Raw genomic sequence first — 17526 nt, 5'->3', positions numbered from 1 at the left:
ATATCATTTATATAAATGAAGAACAAAAGGGGGCTCAAATGGACACTGGCTCCAGTCACCAAAGTAGCCTTCTGTCATCACTCTCTGTTTCCACTTTAGCAAATAACTCTGCATCCCACGTGAATTTACCTTCTTTACAAATCTCCCACGTGGGACCTTATCAAAGGCTTTGCTGAAATTCATATAAGCTACATCGACTGCGTTACCCTCGTCGACACACCTGGTCACCTCCTCAAAAAATTCTATCAAATTTGTGAGGCATGACCTCCCTCTGATGAAGCCCTGCTGACTATCCCTGATCCAGCTTTGTTACTTTGGAAAGTGTGGCCAATATATCAAGTGCCAAGTGAAAAAGCTGATCTCTGGTTTCAGAAACATTGGAAAGTACAGACATGAATAAACAATTGCTAATAAATCAAATCATGTGAGATCTGCCAGGTCAAAATGAGTATCTATGACTATCTCCAAGTGGTGATAGGTGCTCTCCTTCAGAAGTTTCTCTAATAGTTTCCCTACCACTGACGTGAGACTCACTGGTCTGTAGTTCCCTGGTTTATCTCTACAACCCTTCTTAAATAGTGGGACCACATGAGCTGTTCTCCAGTTGTCTGGCACCTCCCCCATAGCCAGGGAGGAATTGAAAATTTGGATCAGCGCCTCTGCAATCTCCTCCCTTGCTACCTGATGCACTATCAATTAGGCAAAAGACTACTTGTGTGCCAATACAACTGTAGGCTTTTATTCATAACAGAATCAGGAGCACATCCCAACAGGTAACCGACCCGGACTGAACAAGGGGGAGGAGACAGCCACCTTTATACTAGGTGACAGGGGGAGGAGCCGAGCCGGCAGGGGATGTGTCCAGGCATAACAAGCACACAACGGTGGTCCAAGTAGGACAAAGGCACAACTGAGGTCCACCACATTCACCCCTCCTTTAAAAAAAACAACACGGGGTGAAGTGGAAACAATATCACAAGTCCAGACGAACGGGTGGCTTGATCCGCCGTTGCGATCGTCGTAGTGCAGGTCGCAGGGTCGTCCGAGCAGGGAGCGGTGTCAGCCCAGGCTCCATGCAGTGAGCGTCGAGAGGAGGCGCCAAGTGGTGTGAGGCGGACCCATCCATCGTCCCATCCAGTACTCGGGTACTGCGTGACGATGGCACCGGCAACTCAAGCGAGCTGTACATGGAGGTGAGGGGAGTGGGCTGTGGCCCTGGTGGCGTATGGAGGACAGTTGGAACTGGCGCTGGGGGGTGGAGGGCCGTAGCGGGCTCTGGGCGCTGCAGTGACGGTGCCTTGCAGACAGAGAGCGGGGGATAAGGGCCATCATACTGCAGGGTGACGCTCGTATGATGGGTGAGGAAATCTAACCCCAGCAGTACAGCTGCATAGAGTCGCGGCAGCACGAGGAGCCAAAAACGCTTGTAGACTGTGACCGTCAGCGTCACCAAACAGCACCCGAGGACCTCCACTGAGTGGGAATTCGAAGCCCTGGAGATAGTGTGGCTCCAGGGCCGCACGGGAAGGGCATATCAATGCACTGTGCGATGGTGTATAAAACTTTCTGTGCTCCCGCAGTCGAACAGGCAGTTTTCTGCATGGTCATTTACCTTGATCTCCATTATAGACCTGGAGAGTTGGTGAGGCTGCGACTGGTCCAGGCAAATCGATGCCACCGTCGAATCCAGGAAGAATCCATCTTCGTCCGCGTCTGATGATGTCACGGATAAAGGTTCCTACTCGGCGCGTCTTGATGACGGCATCCAAGATGGCGACTCCCGCACATCCAGCGACCGCATCAAAGATGGCGACCCCCGCACATCCGGTGACCGCATCAAAGATGGCGACTCCCGCACATCCGGCGACCACATCAAAGATGGCGACTCCCGCACATCCGGCGACCGCATCAAAGATGGCGACTCCCACACTTCCGGTGACCGCATTAAAGATGGTGATTCGCGCGCTGCCGCCGACTGCATTAAAGATGGCTGCACCCGTGGAACACACGTAGCGCCACAAGACTTCGGGATCAGCTTCGCCCGGCAGGCTTTAACGAAGTGGCCTAGCTTACCGCATCCGGAGCAGATCGCATCCTTCGCCGGGCAGCGACGCCGAGGGTGCTTGGATAGGCCACAAAAGTAGCATTTGGGCCCCACTGGAACAGCCGTCGCGGTGGAACCATCGATGGAACGGGAAGCGGGGTAGGCCCCGAGATTGCGAGAGGCCGCTTCTAGCGATTCAGCCATCGTGGCCGTTTTCCGGAGATCCAGGCCATCCTGTTCAAGCAGGCGCTGCCGAATGTAAGTAGACTCGACACCGGCAATGTAGGCGTTGCGGATCAGTTCCTCCGTGTTCTGAGCTGCTGAAACAGCCTTACAGTCACAAGCTCGAGCTAGGACCCACAGGGCGCGCAGAAATTGGGCGCACGATTCTCCTGGCTGCTGCTTGCGGGTAGCCAGGAGATGTCTGGCGTAGACCACGTTAGGGCTCTTTCGAATCTGCCCTTTTAAGAGTTCTATAGTGTCCGCATATATAGTAGCGTCCCGGAAGATACCGTAGACTTGCATCGCTTACCCGGGCACGGAGCACGTGGAGCTTAGCTTCGTCGGAGTCGACGGCCGCAGCGGCGTCGATGAATGCTTCAAAGCAGTCCAGCCAATGGTCAAAGTTATCAGAGACTCCGACCTCTTGAGGGTCTGATGTTAACTTGTCGGGTTTTAAAAGCTGCTCCATGTCGGTCAAATGTTATGAATACAATTGATGCGCTATCAATTAGGCAAAAGACTACTTGTGTGCCAATACAACTGTAGGCTTTTATTCATAACAGAATCAGGAGCACATCCCAACAGGTAACCAACACGGACTGAACAAGGGGGAGGAGACAGCCACCTTTATACTAGGTGACAGGGGGAGGAGCCGAGCCGGCAGGGGATGTGCCCAGGCATAACAAACACACAACGGTGGTCCAAATAGGACAAAGGCACAACTGAGGTCCACCACACTACCCACAGTAGCCTAGAGCACAATTCATCTGGACCTGGATATTTATCCACTTTTAAGGCTGCCAACACCTCCAATACTTTGTCCTTCCCTTTGTCAATTTTCTCAAGAACCTCACAGTCTCTCCCCCTGAATTCCATATCATCGTTCACATTCTCTTAGACGGATATGAAGTATTCATTCAACATTCTAACAATGTCTTCTGGCTCCACTTAGCAGTTCAGAACTGGATCCACTAGTGCCAATATTAGAACATGGAACATAGAACAGTACAGCACAGAACAGGCCCTTCGGCCCACGATGTTGTGCCGAGCTTTATCTGAAACCAAGATCAAGCTATCCCACTCCCTACCATCCTGGTGTGCTCCATGTGCCTATCCAATAACCACTTAAATGTTCCTAAAGTGTCTGACTCCACTATCACTGCAGGCAGTCCATTCCACACCCCAACCACTCTCTGCGTAAAGAACCTACCTCTGATATCCTTCCTATATCTCCCACCACGAACCCTATAGTTATGCCCCCTTGTAATAGCTCCATCCACCTGAGGAAATAGTCTTTGAACGTTCACTCTATCTATCCCCCTCATCATCTTATAAACCTCTATTAAGTCTCCCCTCAGCCTCCTCCGCTCCAGAGAGAACAGCCCTAGCTTCCTCAACCTTTCCTCATAAGACCTACCCTCCAAACCAGGCAGCATCCTGGTAAATCTCCTCTGCACTCTTTCCAGCGCTTCCACATCCTTCTTATAGTGAGGTGACCAGAACTGCACACAATATTCCAAATGTGGTCTCACCAAGGTCCTGTACAGTTGCAGCATAACCCCACGGCTCTTAAACTCCAACCCCCTGTTAATAAAAGCTAACACACTATAGGCCTTCTTCACAGCTCTATCCACTTGAGTGGCAACCTTTAGAGATCTGTGGATATGGACCCCAAGATCTCTCTGTTCCTCCACAGTCTTCAGAACCCTACCTTTGACCCTGTAATCCACATTTAAATTAGTCCTACCAAAATGAATCACCTCACATTTATCAGGGTTAAACTCCATTTGCCATTTTTCAGCCCAGCTTTGCATCCTATCAATGTCTCTTTGCAGCCTACAACAGCCCTCCACCTCATCCACTACTCCACCAATCTTGGTGTCATCAGCAAATTTACTGATCCACCCTTCAGCCCCCTCCTCTAAGTCATTAATAAAAATCACAAAGAGCAGAGGACCAAGCACTGATCCCTGTGGCACTCCGCTAGCAACCTGCCTCCAATCCGAAAATTTTCCATCCACCACCACCCTCTGTCTTCGATCAGACAGCCAGTTACCTATCAATCGGCCAACTTTCCCTCTATCCCACACCTCCTCACTTTCATCATAAGCCGACCATGGGGGACCTTATCAAACGCCTTACTAAAATCCATGTATATGACATCAACTGCCCTACCTTCAACAACACACTTAGTTACCTCCTCAAAAAATTCAATCAAATTTGTGAGGCACGACTTGCCCTTCACGAATCCGTGCTGACTATCCCGGATTAATCCGCATCTTTCTAAATGGTCGTAAATCCCATCTCTAAGGACCTTTTCCATCAATTTACCAACCACCGAAGTAAGACTAACCGGTCTATAATTACCAGGGTCATTTCTATTCCCTTTCTTAAACAGAGGAACAACATTCGCCATTCTCCAGTCCTCTGGCACCATCCCCATGGACAGCGAGGACCCAAAGATCAAAGCCAAAGGCTCTGCAATCTCATCCCTTGCCTCCCAAAGAATCCTAGGATACATTTCATCAGGCCCAGGGGACTTATCGACCTTCAGTTTATTCAAAACTGCCAGGACATCCTCCCTCCAAACAACTATTTCCTCCAGCCTATTAGCCTGTAACACCTTCTCTTCCTCAAAAACATGGCCCCTCTCCTTGGTGAACACTGAAGAAAAGTATTCATTCATCACCTCGCCTATCTCTACTGACTCCATACACAAGTTCCCACTACTGTCCTTGACCGGCCCTAACCTCACCCTGGTCATTCTTTTATTCCTCACATAAGAGTAAAAAGCCTTGGGGTTTTCCTTGATCCGACCCGCCAAGGACTTCTCGTGTCCCCTCCTAGCTCTCCTAAGCCCCTTTTTCAGCTCATTCCTTGCTAACTTGTAACCCTCAATCGAGCCATCTGAACCTTGTTTCCTCATCCCTACATAAGCTTCCCTCTTCCTTTTTACAAGACATTCCACCTCTTTCGTGAACCATGGTTCCCTCACTCGGCCATTTCCTCCCTGCCTGACAGGGACATACCTATCAAGGACATCCAGTATTTGTTCCTTGAAAAAGTTCCACTTTTCATCAGTTACTTTCTCTGACAGTTTCTGTTCCCAACTTATGCCCCCTAATTCTTGCCTAATCGCATCATAATTACTTCTCCCCCAATTGTAAACCTTGCCCTGCCGTACGGCCCTATCCCTCTCCATTGCAATCACAAAAGACACCGAATTGTGGTCACTATCTCCAAAGTGCTCTCCCACAACCAAATCTAACACTTGGCCCGGTTCATTTCCCAGTACCAAATCCAATGTGGCCTCACCTCTTGTCGGCCTATCCACATATTGTGTCAGGAAACCCTCCTGCACACACTGCACAAAAACTGTCCCATCCGAACTATTTGACCGACAAAGGTTCCAATCAATATTCGGAAAGTTAAAGCCCCCATGACAACTACCCTGTGACCCTCACACATATCCATAATCTGCTTAGCAATTTCTTCCTCCACATCTCTATTACTATTTGGGGGCCTATAGTAAACTCCTAACAACGTGACCGCTCCTTTCCTATTTCTAACCTCAGCCCATATTACCTCAGTGTGCAGATCCCCCTCGAAGTGCCTTTCCGCAGCCGTTAAACTATCTTTGATTAACAATGCCACTCCTCCACCTCTTTTACCAGCTTCCCTACACTTAGTGAAACATCTATACCCCGGAACGTCCAACAACCATTCCTGTCCTTGTTCTACCCACGTCTCCGTAATGGCCACAGCATCGTAGTCCCAAGTACCAATCCACGCCCCAAGTTCATCTACCTTGTTCCGGATGCTCCTTGCATTGAAGTAGACACACTTCAACCCACCTTCCTGTCTACCGGTACCCACCCTTAACCCTGATACCTTCCCCAATACCTCACCACCCTCACTGACTTCTGGACTACAACTCCTTTTCCCACTCCCCTGACAAATTAGTTTAAACTCCCCTGAAGAGCCGTAACAAATTTCCCTCCTAAGATATTGGTGCCCCTCTGGTTCAGGTGCACCCCGTCCTGTTTGTACAGGTCCCACCTTCCCCAGAATGTGTTCCAATTATCCACGTATCTGAAGCCCTCCCTCCTACACCATCCCTGCAACCACATGTTTAACTGCACTCTCTCCCTGTTCCTCAACTTGCTATCACGTGGCACCGGCAACGTACCAGAGATGACTCCATGTTTTGTCTTGGCTCTCAGCTTCCAGCCCAGCTCCAGAAATTCCTGCTTTAAATCCCCGTCCCTTCTCTTACCTATGTCATTGGTACCAATGTGTACCACGACTTGTGACTGTTTCCCCTCCCCCTTCAGAATCCGGAAAACATGGTCTGAGACGTCACGGACCTTGGCATCCGGTAGGCAACATACCATCCGTGAGTCTCTTTTGCTGCCACAGAACCTCTTATCTATCCCTCTAACTAACGAGTCCCCAATAACTATTGCCCTCCCGCTCTGCCCCTTACCCTCCCGAGCCACAGAGACGGACACAGTGCTGGAGATCCTCTCACTGCGGCTCACCACTGGTATGTCATCCCCCTCAACCGTATCCAAAGCGGAATACTTGTTGCTAAGGGAACGGCCACAGGGGATCCCTGCATGGACTGCTTCCTCCCAGCCCCTCTCACCGTCACCCATCTGTTTTCATTCCTCGGAGTAACTGTATTCCTAAAGCTTCTGTCTATGGCCACCTCTGCGTCCCTAATGATCCTAAGTTCATCCAACTCCAGCTCCAGTTCCCTAACACGGCTTTGGAGGAGCTGCAGATGGGTGCACTTCCCACAGATGTAATCAGCAGGGACACTGTTGTCGTTCCTCACCTCAAACATAGTGCAAGAGGAACATAGCACTGCCTGCACACCCATCCCCTCTAGATACCTTGCCAGTACCAGGTAGAAACAGCAAAAATGAATTAAACTCACCCCTGCTCGCCCTTTCTGCCTAAGCCCTGTGAGCCAAAGCCTTATAGCTCACACTCTGCTTCCCACTCACTCCTCTGCCCGCTCCCGACGCTGCCCGCTGTATACTGCAGCCGACCTTTTATACTTCACGCACTTAAAAAACCCTTCCCAGACTCCTTAGCAGCCCACTTCCAGTTTTCACATTAAACTTAAAATACTGCTGCAAAAGTAAAGGCCAAAATAAAACACACACTAGCTGACTAATTAAATAAATAAACAATTCAATAAATCTCTCACCAGCACTGCTGCCACCAATCACTCCCTCTCAGCTTGCTCCAGTGGAACAATGAGGGGGAACCTCCCAGGTAACTGACTTTTAAAGTTAAAAAAAAACCCTTCCCAGACTCCTTAGCAGCCCACTTCCAGTTTTCACATTAAACTTAAAATACTGCTGCAAAAGTAAAGGCCAAAATAAAACACACACTAGCTGACTAATTAAATAAATAAACAATTCAATTAATCTCTCACCAGCACTGCTGCCTCCAATCACTCCCTCTCAGCTTGCTCCAGTGGAACAATATTACTGGCACTTCCTTCTGGAGTTGTATGTTCTGATTCCCACTCCAGGGAACTTAGAGCACAATCAAAGCTGGCGCTACCAGGGTCAGTCCTGTTCTGTTAGAAGCACTGCCTTTGAATGTGATGGTAATCTGAGACCCATCCACCCACTTTGGATGTCAAATATTCCACAGTGATTATTCTGAGGATGAGGAGGAGTAGTTATCCCTGGTCTCTGGGTCAATATGTATTTGTGATGACTTCAGCCAGGCTAATGAGGTTGGCTTGCTAGAGTATGAACTTCCTGATGAGTCCCCCCCCCCTTTAATCACATTTTAATTTGATGTTTTAAGTTTCCTTTCCGCATTTCTTTTGTTTCGGGTGGTTCCCCTCCTTTTAGGGAGCTGCACTTTTTGAGTTGTTCTTAAGTTAAGTTGATTTTGTTTATTTGGTTGAACGCAAAAAGATGTTCCTCATGAGTCCTAATTGATGGTCCAATCAGGGAGCATCATGCTCCCTATTTAAAGCAGGTGTGTCAGTCTCTCAGCCTGCCATAGCAAGGAGCTACCGGAAGTGCTGGCTCTGTATGTATATTATAGTTGTAAATAAAATAATTTGGTGATGGGGCTTTTGCTTCCGTGGAGTTATTGCAGTGGCGACGAGGAAAAAGGAGTGACCTGAAGGAACTTGCTGAACCATCGCACATATTGAGGGTAAGCCATTATTGGAAAAATGTCGCTGTTTGGGAAGTTGGACTCTTTTGACCCCACAGTGGAGGTTTGGGCCCAATATGTGGAAAGGATGAAGTATTTCTTCAGGGCAAACGACACAGCCTCAGATGAGAAGCAAAGGGCTATCCTGCTGACTGTGTGTGGACCAGCAGCTTTTGTACTTATGCACAGTTTAACTTTCCCAGAGGCACTGGACACAAAGTCCTTCCAAGAGTTGTCAGACTTAGTTCAAGAACATTACAACCCTAAGCCACCTCTAATCCTGCAGAGATACCAGTTTTACTCCACATTTCGAGAAGCGGGGGAATCAATCATCAGTTTCCTAAACAGGGCTAAGACATCTTGCGGAGGCTTGCGAATTCAGGGGGACACTAAATGAGATGCTCCGAGACCATTGGTGTGCGGAATCAACGATATGACTATGCAGAAACACCTGTTGGCGGAGGCCCAGCTGGACTGTAAACAGGCATTACAGCTGGCTTTGTCGTTAGAAAAAACGGCAAGCAGAGTGCATGAGCTACAAGGTATCCCGATGGAGGTAAAAGCCAACATCAGCGCAACTGGATTAGGGAACTATCACTACGGGGCAGGCCACTACATAGTGGCCTTCCAGAAGGATTCGGATATGAGGGAGCCCAAGTCCGCCTACAGAACCATACCTAGACAAAGCCAGGTTAAGCCCAGAGTGAAAACAGTTCCTGTAGAGCCCCGCCCGACACGACATTGCTATGGTGCCAGTGTCAGGAGGTGCAGAGGAAAAGCAAAGTTCCTAAACCAACATGGCTGAAAAGAACATGTAGGCCAACGAGGAACAGCTACTTTGCGTAGCGATGACAAAATCAGAACCCATCAAGTTGTCAGTGAGACTGAACAGACGTCCAATTTTAATGGAGGCCAACACAGGCGCAGCCGTATCAGTTATAGAGGAGACCGTGTTTAACAAGATACGCACTGGACTCCAACCCTTAGCCCTGACCAAAACTTTGGCAAGGCTGAGGACCTATACGGGGGAATCACTGAAAGTGATGGGTACAACCCCTGTGCCAGTTGCTTATGGGAAACAATTAGTTAGGCTCCCATTAATGGTAGTGGAAGGTTCGGGACCGAGCCTATTGGGGCAAAATTGGCTAAAAGAGGTCCAGCTAGATTGGACAAAGATCTTCCAGTTGGGAAATGGTCGCCTGAGTGAGGCCCTGAGCAAATATCCGGAGTTTTTCGGGAAGGCCTGGGAACAATCAAAGGAGTAAAGGCAAAATTGCACGTCGGCCCGGAGGCTGTCCCAAAGTTTTGCAAAGCCCGACCGGTACCGTTTACATTAAGTGAAAAGATCGATGCGGAGATCAAAAGATTGCAGCACAAAGGAATAATAAAACTGGTCTCGTTCGCGGAATGGGCAGCACCTGTGGTTCCTACCTTAAAGCCGGACAGCTCGGTGCGCCTTTGTGGTGATTACAAATAGACCTTAGAATCTCTTAGAAACCCTACAGCACAGAAAGAGGCCATTCGGCCCATCGAGTCTGCACCGACCACAATCCCACCCAGGCCCTACCCCCATATCCCGACATATTTACCCACTAATCCCTCTAACCTACGCATCCCAGGAGACTAAGGGCAATTTTAGCATGGCCAATCAACCTAACCCGCACATCTTTGGAATGTGGGAGGAAACCGGAGCACCCGGAGGAAACCCACGCAGACACGAGAAAATGTGCAAACTCCACACAGACAGTGACCCAAGCAGGGAATCGAACCCAGGTCCCTGGAGCTGTGAAGCAGCAGTGCTAACCACTGTGCTACTGTGCCGCCGATAAATCGTTACTCTCAGCTAGACAAACACCCAATCCCCGGGATCGAGGACCTGTACGCAAAGTTGGCAGGAAGACTCCTATTCACAAAACTGGACATAGAACATAGAAAAGCTACAGTACAAACAGGCCCTTCAGCCCACAAGTTGCGCCGAACAATTTCCTTACCTTCCAGGCTCATCTATAACCCTCTATCTTACTAACCTCCATGAACCTATCCAAAAGTCTCTTAAAAGACTCAATCGAATCCGCTTCCACCACCACTACCGGCAGCCGATTCCAGGCACCCACCACCCTCTGAGTGAAAAACTTACCCCGAACATCTCCTCTCCACCTACTCCCCAGCACCCTAAACCTGTGGCCTCTCGTGACAACCATTTCAGCCCTGGGTAAAAGCCTCTGAGAATCCACTCTATCAAAGAACAAAGAACAAAGAACAGTACAGCACAGGAAACAGGCCCTTCGGCCCTCCAAGCCTGTGCCGCTCCTTGGTCCAACTAGACCAATCGTTTGTATCCCTCCATTCCCAGGCTGCTCATGTGACTATCCAGGTAAGTCTTAAACGATGTCAGCGTGCCTGCCTCCACCACCCTACTTGGCAGCGCATTCCAGGCCCCCACCACCCTCTGTGTAAAAAACGTCCCTCTGATGTCTGAGTTATACTTCGCCCCTCTCAGCTTGAGCCCGTGACCCCTCGTGATCGTCACCTCCGACCTGGGAAAAAGCTTCCCACTGTTCACGCTATCTATACCCTTCATAATCTTGTATACCTCTATTAGATCTCCCCTCATTCTCCGTCTTTCCAAGGAGAACAACCCTAGTCTACCCAATCTCTCCTCATAGCTAAGACCCTCCATACCAGGCAACATCCTGGTAAACCTTCTCTGCACTCTCTCCAATGCCTCCACGTCCTTCTGGTAGTGCGGCGACCAGAACTGGACGCAGTACTCCAAATGCGGCCTAACCAGCGTTCTATACAGCGTTCTATACATTCTATCAATACCGCTCAACATCTTATACACCTCTATCAGGTCACCTCTCATCCTTCGCCTCTCCAAGGAGAATAGACCTAGCTCTCTCAACCTATCCTCATAAGGCATACCACTTAATCCCGGCAACATCCTCGTAAATCTCCTCTGCACCCGTTCTATGGCTTCCACATCCTTTCTGTAATGAGGCGACCAGAACTGGGCACAGTACTCGAGGTGGGGTCTGACCAGGGTCCTATACAGCTGCAGCATTATCTCCCGATTTCTAAACTCAATTCCTCTATTGATGAAAGCCAGTATTCCATACGTCTTCTTAACCACAGCCTCTACCTGCAACGCCACTTTGAGCGTCCTATGAACCTGGATTCCAAGATCTCTCTGTTCTTCCACACAGCCAAGCGTCTTACCCTTAATATTATATTCTTCCATCCTATTCGACCTGCCAAAATGAACCACCACACACTTATCTGGGTTGAAGTCCATCTGCCACTTCTCCGCTCAGTCTTGCATCTTATCTATGTCTCGTTGCAACTGCTGACATCCCTCTACACTATCCACAACACCTCCAACCTTTGTGTCATCAGCAAACTTGCCAACCCATCCTTCTACTTCCTCATCCAGGTCATTTATAAAAATCACCAAGAGCAAGGGTCCCAGAACAGATCCCTGGGGCACCCCACTGGTGACCGACCTCCACTCTGAAAAAGACCCATCTCCAACCACTCTTTGCCTTCTGTGGGCAAGCCAGTTCTGAATCCACAAAGCAACGTCCCCTTGTATCCCATGCCCCGTCACTTTCTCCATAAGCCTTGCATGGGGCACCTTATCAAACGCCTTACTGAAATCCATATAAACCACATCTACCGCTCTTCCCCGTCTAAGTGTCTCGTCACATCTTCAAAAAACTCAATCAGACTCGTAAGGCATGATCTGCCTCGGACAAAGCCGTGCTGGCTACTTCTGATCATACTATTCCTTTCCAAATGTTCATAAATCCTGCCTCTCAGGATCTTCTCCATCAACCTACCTACCACTGAGGTTAGACTCACTGGTCTATAATTTCCTGGGCTATCTCTTCTCCCTTTCTTGAATAACGGAACCACATCCGCCATCCTCCAATCCTCTGGAATCTCTCCCGTCTCCATTGACGACGCAAAGATCATCGCCAGAGGATCAGCAATCTCTTCCCTCGCCTCCCACAGTAACCTGGGGTACATCCCATCCGGTCCCGGCGATTTATCTAACTTGATGCTTTTCAACAGCTCCAACACATCCTCTTCCCTAATGCCACATGCTCAATCTTCTCAGTCCACTGCAAGTCTGCACTGCAACTACCAAGAGCCTTTTCCACTGTGAATACTGAAGCAAAGTATCATTGAGTACCTCTGCTATTTCAACCGGTTCAATACAGACTTTCCCACCGTCACATTTGATAGGTCCTACTCCTTCATATCTTATCCTCTTGCTCTTCACATACTTGTAGAATGCCTTGGGGTTTTCCTTTATCCTGTCTGCCAAGGCCTTCTCATGTCCCCTCCTGGCTCTTCTAATTTCCCTCTTTAGTTCCTTCCTACTAGTCGTATACTCTTCTAGATTTCTAACATTACCTAGCTCCCTGAACCTTTTGTAGGCTTTTCTTTTCTTCCTGACTAAATCCGTTACAGCTTTCGTGCACCACGGTTCCTGTAACCTACCATAACTCCCCTGTCACACCGGATCATTTCCGTGCAGAGCTCCAGACAAAGTTTCCTTGAAAATTTGCCACATTTCTTCCGTATATTTCCCTGAGAAAACCTCCTTCCAATTTATGCCTCTAATTTCCTGCCTGATAGCATCATAGTTGCCCTTACTCCAGATAAACACTTTCCTAGCTCGGCTGATCTTATCTCTCTCCAATGCGAGTGTAAAGGAGATAGAGTTATGATCACTATCCACAAAATGCTCTCCCATGAGCCACGTATACCTGCAACTATGGCTGGACGAGGATTCGCAAAAATTCACCACAATAAATAAACTGAAAGGCCTCTTCCAGTATAAAAGATTATCTTTCGGGGTATCGTCAGCTTGTGCCATATTCCAAAGGACCATGGAGAGCATCCTACAGGGGTTACCACAGGTTGCCATTTACCTAGACGATGTCCTCATTACAGGAAAAACAAGGGCAGAACATCTGCAGAACCTGGAGGAAGTCCTCAGGAGATTTGCGGCAGCGAGAGTTCATTTGAAAAGGGAGAAATGCGTCTTTCTAGCACCACAAGTAACCTACCTCGGGTACAAAGTGAATAAGTCGGGCCTACATCCTCTGGAGGATCGGGTGCGAGTAATAAAAGACACCCTGGCCCCCACAACCATCCAGGAGCTACGGTTGTTTTTAGGACTGGTAACATATTATGGGAAATTCATACAGAATAGGGCCTCCATTCTGGATCCCCTCCACCAGTTGCTAAAAAAGGGACAAGCTTGAGAATGGTCGGCCCACCAAGACAAGGCATTCAAGAAAAACAGCAACTCTCATCTGAAAATGTATTGGTACATTACGGCCCCAAGAAGGAATTGGTACTCATCTGTGATGCGTCCCCGTATGGGGTTGGCACAGTCCTGGCACACAGATGGAAGAACAGACTGGAACGGCCAACTGCGTATGCCTCCAGGACCCCTGGCAATGGCAGAGTGAAGATATGCCCAAATTGAAAAGGAAGGGCTGGCGGTAATCTTCGCAGTTAAAACATTTCATCAGTACTTATATGAGTGAAAATTTATGATCGCAACAGATCATAAACCCTTGCTGGGCCTACTTAAAAAGGACAAAGCAGTGCTGCCGATAGCGTCAGCCCGGATCCAGCGTTGGGCATTATTGCTGGCAGCATATCAGTATTGGTTGGAGCACCGGCCAGGGACTCGAGTGGCAAACGCCGATGCCTTAAGCCGGCTACCGTTACCGGACACCCCGCCATTGGTACCCAGAATAGAGGAGACTGTGATGACATTAAATTTTCTGGATACCCTCTTGGTGGATGCACACAATATACGCCAATATACAGAAAGACCCTGTATTGGTGAAGGCAAAGCACCTGGTGCTAACAGGGCAGCTGGAAAGACCAATCCATGATGTGGAGATGCCGGCGTTGGACTGGGGTAAACACAGTAAGAAGTTTAACAACACCAGGTTAAAGTCCAACAGGTTTATTTGGTAGCAAAAGACCAATCCATCCATAGTTCCACCCATACTGGAACAGAAGGGAGCAGATCACGGTGGAAGATGGGGTACTGCTGTGGGGAGCACGGGTCATCGTCCCAAGGCAGGGCCATCGGGACATACTGGCCAAACTACTCCATGGGCACCCCAGAATATCAAAAATGAAGATGCTGGCCAGGAGCTATGTCTGGTGGACAGGTCTGGATGCGGACATAGTAGAACTGGTAGGACAGTGCCAGAAGTGCCAACAGGAGCAGAAGACACCACCGGCATTGTCAATGTTTTTGGTGATAATAGATGCCCATTCCAAGTGGCTAGACGTCTATAAGCTAAACTTTGAGAAACTGTGCACCTCGTTTGCAATGCACGAGATCCCAGAGGTATTAGTTTCTGATAATGGTTCAGTGTTCACCAGCCTAGAGTTCACAAAATTTATAAAGTCAAATGGGATTTGGCACATCAAGACAGCACCTTACCACCCAACATCAAATGGGCTAGCGGAGAGAGCAGTCCAGACGTTAAAGGCTGGGTTTAAAAATAGCCAGTGGCATCATAAGAGACTAAACTCTCACGCTGGTTATTCAACCTAGGACAACTGTACATGCCACCACGGGAACCGCGCCAGCAGAATTACTGATGGGCAGACCGACCAGACTGAGCTTGTTGTTTCCATACCTGGGAGGGAAGGGGGAAAGACACCAGGAAGCCCAATGCAGGGGCCATTACAACACTCGCCAAGAGAGGCACTTTGATGCTGGGGAGAAAGTTTGGGTCAAACATTATGCAAACGGACCCGTCTGGGTAACAGGAACAGCTGAGTCCAGGGCGGGACCAGTATCCTACCAAGTCCGTGTGGATGAGGCAATGGTAAGGAAACACCTGGACCAGGTCCGGGCCTCAAGCGCTCCACCCATTCCTGAGCCGAGTCCACCCTGCAGCCCAAGGGATGAGCAGAGTCCCCCTCAACGGGCCAGTACCATCTTTCCAGCACTCCTGATGGGGGCCTCAAAATCCGAAATGTACACAGAGGACGAAGCTGCAGCGATTCCCCTGCCACCAGAAGTGGACGAGGAACCAGCCCTCCGGTGTTGGCTGTGGAAGAGGCGGGTGCCAAACCATTACACCCCGCCAACATCGGAGGCCGAATTGGAGTATCCTGACCTGCCACTCAAGCAGAGGAAAAGACCCCTGAGGAAGGCTAATCGAGGCGATTCCTTGGACTTTAGGGGGAAGGGGTGTGATGACTTCAGCCAGGCTACTGAGGTTGGCTTGCGAGAGTATGAACTCCTTGATGAGTCCTAATTGATGGCCCAATCAGGGAGCATCATGATCCCCATTTAAAGCAGGCGTGTCAGTCTCTCAGCCTGCCATAGCAGGAAGCTACCGAAAGTGCTAGCTCTGTATATATATTATAGTTGTAAATAAAATAGTTTGGTGACGGGACTTTAGCTTCCGTGGAGTTATTTCAGTATTCCTCAACCAATATCAGCGAAAGTAGATTATCGGCTCATTTTCATCTCTCGGGGATTTCCCTCACAGTGAGATCAAGGACAAAAGAAACATACAGACGTTGTCATTTCCTGGTCTGCAACTGTTACTCATTTTGACCTGGCAGATCTCACATGATTTGGTCTAATAGGAATCGGTTATTCATGGCTGAACTTCCCAATGTTTCTAAATCCAAAGATCAGCTTTTTTAATTGTTACTTGATATATTGGCCACACTTTACAAAGTAACGAGAGGAGGTCACTCTGCCCCTCAAATCTGTTACCGAGTGTGGATAGGATTTTGCAGTAGATGGGATTGCAGTAGATTAAGAATTAGATACAGGATTGATTTAACATCAGATAGAACAGCTGTTTTTTTATAAGTAACTGAACAGCATTAACATTTTAACATGTTGTTTAAACGGTAATAGTTTTAAAAATTTAAAATGAAATTAATAGAATTATTACATCTAATGTGAAAGAATTTATTTAAATTTATTTAATTCAAGCCCTTGCGTGCAAATGAAGTCGAACTAAGATAAAAGATTTAGTAACATAGTTTAAAAAAGGCTAATAAAAACAATGGACTTTTTGATTCGAGAAACTGCACATTGAAAGATAATATATCTACAGTGTGTTACAATCTGGGATGAAAGCCAAACAGTTTGAACTCGAGAAAAAGCAAAGGACAAACAGAGATAAGGCCTCACGCCACATTGCAACAGGAAGTCATCTTTAATAAGTCAATGAGAACAGACAAATAACAAATCTGTATTTGAAGGGTCAAACTATAATTGATTGAAGGACATGTCATTGTTAGATTGACACATGAGTGAAAGAGTGAAATTGCTGTGCTGTATTATTTGATAACAAGAATGTATAACTGTTCTGCTTTTTGGTATGAAAATTGAGATCTTTTGAGAATGCCTCATAGCTCATTGGCTGTATTGGTGAAATCAGAGCTCTCTCTTTTGGCCGAAAAAGATTTGTCTTGTCTTAATTGTATGTTTGTATTTTTTAATATTTTAAATTTGTAATGTTTTTGATTTTCAAATGCTTCCAACATTTCAATGTTTTACTAAAAACTAGCTAAATTGAAGAAATACATTGAATTGAATAAAGTTTTTTGCCTTTGCGAAAGGAAATGTTTAATGAAAAGATGTAGGGCCCTATTTTACCATTTTGATTCTAAGTGCTGGGCGGACTTGAAACTGGGAGTGTTTCAGATCCGTCTTTTACACCCGTTCTTAGGCACCCCCATACGCACTCTGCCTGAAAAAATATCAGCAATTCCAAATCGTGCTGCAGAAGCCTGTGGGTGGCTTAACGTGCCCGAAATCCTGCAGCTCCGATCGGCGCCTCTAACTGCGCATGCACAGAGAAACAATGACAGAATGCGGCTCCCCTGCCACATCACTCCTGGGCCGGATAATGCCTCCCCTTGGCCCCCATAGACATTGCTCCATCCCCACAACATTACTGACCCGTTTAGCCCCCCCCCCACCCCCTCCGCCACCCAGACCAATTGCGGGCCCCCCTTCCACCTCACTGATCACAGGCAGAGTGGCAGCT

Source organism: Mustelus asterias, chromosome 20 (genome assembly GCF_964213995.1).
Source record: "Mustelus asterias chromosome 20, sMusAst1.hap1.1, whole genome shotgun sequence".
Lineage (NCBI taxonomy): Eukaryota > Metazoa > Chordata > Chondrichthyes > Carcharhiniformes > Triakidae > Mustelus > Mustelus asterias.
This window is presented reverse-complemented; position numbering follows the sequence as displayed.